We start from the raw sequence: 6,101 nt of genomic DNA, 5'->3' as shown, positions 1-6,101 counted from the left end.
TTCTGTGGCTTAATCAGACATGGTGAGGTTGGATGTCCTGCTGTTTGTCCCGAGCTGGCCCCATCACTTGATGGTAGAAGTGGTTGTGCTGTACTCCAGATGTTTGCTGTGTGGCCTCATCTGCGTATGAACCTGGACCGACCTAAAGCCTGAGGGTTTTGTGTTCAGGGTGGGAGTCTTGATGGGTTTGTTTATTTTCTCTTGTTTTTAAACTACGTGGTGCACTGTGCCTACCTACTTTCATTGCTGTGCTGCTCAGCGATTTCCCCTGGTAAAGAAAATGTTGAATGAGATCTTGCCTAGTTCCTTCACGTGGCTGGCATCGGCAAGCTCCCTGTAACCCATGCTAAAGCCTAATCCAAGTAACTGCTACCTCTGTTGTTCTCTTTCTCCTTTTTATGCTGCTAAGGGTTGTCTTGGGATTCAGGGTTTCATTGTCTTTCTGCCCTGTTTATTCCCAATTACCCCTTAACTTGCACATTGTGTGTTTCTGTCTGCTTCTGAGGTGGCTCCAGTAAGTTAAATGTTAATTCATCCCGAGTCATGACCATCCGAGGCTTGACACGGGCAGGGTTTGAATGGGAGAATTTGCTCCAGCGTGCTGGTGTTGCTTAAACAAAGCCTGGAATTGTTTTTCCACATGACAGAATGGTCTTTGTGCCAGCCCGAATGCAGACTCAGCTGGAGCGTGACATGCGAGGAATGTCATTTGGAAACACAATTAGGATGCATGAGAATACTTGACCTCTAGAGAAAAGCAGCAAAGGTTGGTCAGAAAAAGGAGAGCAATATCTTGACATTGGCCACCAGAGATTGCCCCTGTGGCTGAAGGGGCTCCTGAGTTTATGGACTCTAAGCTGGTTCTTCTAATTGAATGAGGAGATCCCACCCTGCTCGACATCTATGTGATGATACGTTAAACTGTACTGGGGAACGGACCCAGGTTAAAAACTAACCTGGCAAAGAAGGCTAGGGGCCATGGTCCAAGCTCAAGCAAAACTTTCCTCTCCCCGCACACCCCTTACAATGAACTCTTAATGCTAATCCATTTTTCCCTGCCTAAAAAAACCTATTTTTGATCACATTCATCATGATTATACAGATCTTGAGCTGACCAAGGGGAGGAAAGAAATAGTTAGGTCTCTCTTCATTCTGGTTTAAGATCCTGAGATTTGTCTGTTATGACACAGACTGAGATGTGATGTAAAGTGCTCACCTGTATTGACTCAGTCTAACATTAAACTTTTAATAAGTTTATCTGCTAATTTCTGAGGCAGAAACTCCCTGCTGGCAGATTTTGTGCAGAGTTGTACATTATTCTGCCCTGTAATGTGCATCCTTTAGAGCTGTGCAGTGCTTGGGGAAAGACATAATGCTCCTGCAAAGGGTGAGTGAGTGGTTGGCAGCAAGGGAGGAACTCTGGGCATCTAGAAGACAGCCTGACAAGAAGAGAGTTTTGAATTTCAAGCGATTTAGGCTGTATCCTGCTGCAAAGTGGAGGGGCATTTACCAGTCCAAGTGTAAGTGCCCATGCTCTATGTTGTATTCTTAGACGGTTTTAGATGCTTTACTTAGAAGCAATGCCATTGCTGGCATGCGAGAAAGTGGCCTAGAGAGTGAAAAGCAGTATCTGAGGAAGATTTTCAAGTTCACCCTGATAGAGAAGTACCTTCAGTACCTCTTGGCTTCAGTTTGGAATGTTTTTATTTACTACTGAACCAGAGCTTGAATTAAAGCAGCTTTATCCCTGCCTTTGCAAAGATGATGTACTCACTTGACATGGGCTGTAGTAGGACGGTACTTCTTCAGGTACTTAACTGCCTCCAAAAGGGCAGGGAAGGAAGAACTTGGCCTGTTTGAAGATTGTATGTGGCAGAGTGATGGACTGGCCTCATTTCTGAGGCAGTTGATCGCAGAAGTTCATGAACTGCAAGGATGAATGAGATTCGAAGGGCTGTAAATGCACAACACCCTTTAGGGTGGCTGATGCAGGGAGAGAGAAGAGTTTAAGGAAAGCGGGGGGCTACAGCAAACATGGATGCGGCATTTACATCCCAGGTGGTTTAGTATTAAAATGCCCTAAGAACTTCCTAAATCTGGTATTGTTCACGACCGGTTTCTCCCATCTGAGAAGCGTTTTTCTTGACTGATAGTCTTAACTTCAGCACAGAGGGGAATTCACAAGAGGGAGATGGAAAACGAATAGTCCTTCTACGGATGCCCAGTTTGCTCCTTACTGTACAGGAGCTGATAAGATTGTTTGACTAGATGTGTGTTTCCATGAGAAACTTTGTGTCACATCTGAAATCTATGGGGCTTTCCAGACATTTTCCTGGTGGAAGAGCTGCCTCAGAGCTACAGAGTCCAAAGTAGAAAGGGGTTCTATGCAAAGCTGACAATGAGGCTCAGCATTTCACCAAAATGTCTTTGCTTGGTTTCCTATCTCTTCCACCTACCCTTCTGGCAATTTCCTGAAAATGGGTACAACAACCTGTTGTGGCTCCTCGAGATGTGCATTTTTGTACAGGAATGTGCATTTAACAGCTTTGGACAGACCCTGTTGAGGATGAATGCTCCTCCAGATGACCCAGGCTGCTCCCACCTATTGGATGCTCAGCAGCTGCTTAGCTTGGTATTAGCTGCTGCAATACCCTTTTTTTTTCCTGCCCCCATTGTCATGCCCTGCAGACAGGCAGGGACCGTGATGAGCCACAGAGATCTGGTGACTCCTACAGAAGTTGTTTCTCAAGGTCTTTTTCCTATTTCTACATGAATACTAGTATGTGTCCCTCTAATTACAGATCTGTGTTGTACAGCTTTCTTGTAGCTTCATTTAGGAAGAAGAAACAAATATGTCTCATTCTTTGGAAAATGTTCTCCTAGGGAGATATCATCATTCCTCATGGGAGCCTGAAGCAGGCTGGTGGCTGCTTTGTTTTGTCAGTGGAAGTCACCATCTTCGAAGGCCATAGGCTTTCTGATTTTGTGCATACACCCAGGTGCTGCCATCAATGTGCAGCTAGCGGACCTTTCCTTGGAGGTGCGCTTCCCTCGACTCTGGCCATCGGGAGTGCACCATCTTCAAAAGTCTTCACTCCCTGGTAGCGGAGCCATCCATGAAGAGCAGAGTAAAACCTCGTGAGCAGGCTTCAGAGTGGCTCCGCACAAGCTTGCCTTGCCCTCCACGGAGCTAACATGGAATTACAAAACCCCTGCGTCCCATGAAAGCTGTGTCCGAGCCGGGGGAAGACAGCGTGTGACAGCCCCGGATTTCTGCGCACCCAGCAGCACCGCGGCTTGCGTTGTTTTTCACACGCGCGCATGCACAAGGTGACCTCCGCGTGCCCTTGGACAGTCCCGATTGTTTCCTTTGCCCTCCGTGGCTGAGCCAGCGCTGGTTTTGTTCACTAGGTGACCAACTTCGTCCCTTCTTTGCCTGACTGGGCTAGAAAAAGTGTGCTAAGGCTGTTCTCACGGAACTGATGGGGAAAGCCTGGAAATGGTGGCTGAAACTCATGTTTGCCTTATCGGGTGATGTGATGTGGCAACACAGATCTTTTTGTGGTGCCGGAAGGGCTGTTTTGAAAGCTGACTGGTGCTGCTCGCCCATTCAGCAAATCCCCGACTGTCACGTTCAGGCTGGAAGTAGCCCACAAATTTTCTCGGGAAGGGTGAGAATATGATTGCTAAAAAGTAAAAAAACCAACACCAAACCCAAGCCAAAACACTATATTAACTCTGTATCGGGTTATAATGGAAAAGAGTATCCAGATGCTTTTTTTTTTTTAATTTTTTTTGCAGAGCTAGCCTGGATGTCTGTGCAGTGTTGCTGCTGCAGGCGTTTCTCAACGCACGTACTGCGCCATGGCAATGCTTTGGTGTCATCCCCGTAAGGTCTTAGCTCAGACCTTCATGGGTCATAGACCCTCAACAAACCAGGATTGTGGATGGGCAGGTGGCAGAGGGTGGGACCAGCTTGTGGTTGGAAGGGGCAAAGCCACATCCAGATCAGCAGGTCCACCTTAGACGTACATAGTTTTTTTTCCAGGTGGCCATACAGAAGCAACCAAATAACACTTAGGCTGGGGCAGCGATGTTCCTGGGGTGTTGTGCACACGTTCTTCAGCCCTGAGGAGGCTCCTCGGCCTCCTGCCTCTGCTCGTGAACTGTCGTGGTCTGTGGAGCAAAGCTGTGGGTATCTGCACCCTTGGTTTGAGTCGTTCAGTTTACATTTAGCCATCTGTACGTAACGAATGGGTGGCTTCTCTGGCTGTTTTGATAAGAGCTTGGGGAAGACTTTCTGAGTTTGGCATCTAGCACCCATTCTTTTTGTTTTGCACAGAATAAAACCTTTTCTTGCAGAATTAAGTAAGGATCAGGTGGAGAACAAGCCCCTCTCATAGCAGAGTGATCTGAAATGATGGAATTGTCTTCCTCTTTTCTCCAAAAATAGACAAAATAGTCAGGCTTAAAAAATATAAATAAAACCCATCAGACTGTTACTTGGTGAGCCTAATACAACCTCATTGACTACCTGCTGTTCTGTTGAAGCATTTGAAATTGAAATGCTGTCACATATCCAGCCTGATTTTACTCACTGATTAAACAAGCTACTTATGCTTAGAAATTTCTAACAAGTTTGAGTGCTCTCCAGGACCTGTGAAAAACAACTTTATCTTTGTGTCTACAAGCCAGGGGATGAAGTGGTGGCAAAAAGTAAACTTTTAGATCTGTCCTGTCCTCTTGGTGCACTGGGGTGAGAGATGGCTGGCTGCTGTTTTGTTTTGCTTTTTTCCTGGCTCAGTTGCCTTCCCTGGGAGGGGCCAGGAGGGGTTTGGATTCTGGATTTTTGACCTGTTTGCATGCCTAGAGCTTTCCTCTGGGACGAATCACCAGTGTTCCTGCAAAAAATAGCCTTATGGTCATGCAGACCTTGATGTATGAAAATTTTCAAGCTAATGAGATTATGGAATTTTTTAATGCTTCCCATTTTTCAGACAAATGAAATCTAAGAGGCAGTGGTTACTAAGGAGAAAACATCGTCATTCATCTGTGCAGTCAGTTGTGTCTGGAGCCAAACACCCAGGCCAACTAACCATTCAAACTGCAAAGCATCCCCTGTTCTATGACACCATTTCAGCCCAAGCTCCAGGATGACCCGGAAAGGGAGTTCCTAAGCAGAGTTTGGTGACTTTAGCAAGCTCAAACTCTTATTTAGCAAGGAATCCGCCCACGTGTGAAGCTTAAAAATGAGACATTCCCACCTAATTTAGTCACCCCACCCAGGTGACCTTTAGTCTATGCTGAGATGCTCGAGATATTTCTTCCCACAAAGTACAAAGTAGGATTAGGCTTCTGTGTCCAATTTCCCAACACAGGGCGAGTGAATCTCACTTATAGTTTGTAGCAATCTGAGTAGAGGTTCAGGATGTCCTATGCCACCAGCAGATCGCCTGAGTTCAGCTCTTCCTGGAAACAGTGCAAAGACTCTAGTTTACATCTCCACTAGTAAATAAAGTAGGTCTAGCCCCATAGCCAAGTGGGTTTTGCATAGCCTTTGCATAACCTGATTTCTTCTTACCTCCCAAAACAGCACGACTATGTGCAAGCTATCTGTTTCAAATGGACCCTGGACCATGCCGGAGAATTGTCTGGGAGAGGCACTAGTTGTCACACATCAAAACTGTGCCAAAGTCCCTGCCACTGATTTAGCAATGTAAATCTTTGCAGCATAATGCCATATCCTTGTTTGCTTACTATTGCGAACGTAGCCTTCGAGCTTGGATAAATATGGACAGACCACATTCAGTCCCTTCACAAAAGAATCTCAGAGGTTTGTATTTTTATCCCCATTAGTAATATCAGCTGATTCTGCCCATAGTATCTTCACCACCCGGCCTTTTTCCAGAGCAGTCTCTTATGACGCACTATTAGCTGGCTGTGTCCGCCGTCTCTGACACATGTCTTTCGGGAGGTAAGGCTGGGGAGGAGGAAGCTGTTGGAGTTCGCTCACAAGGGTTTGCTGCCTTTTTTTTTCCTAAAAAAAAAAAAGTACTGCTCACTTCCACTTTAGGCAAGCTTTCCTTGTTGACGCAGCAGTT

The sequence above is a fragment of the Phaethon aethereus genome (genome assembly GCF_964289735.1).
Source record: "Phaethon aethereus genome assembly, chromosome: 2".
NCBI classification, from domain to species: Eukaryota; Metazoa; Chordata; class Aves; order Phaethontiformes; family Phaethontidae; genus Phaethon; species Phaethon aethereus.
The sequence above is the reverse complement of the archived record's forward strand: the minus strand, read 5'-3'. Positions refer to the sequence as shown.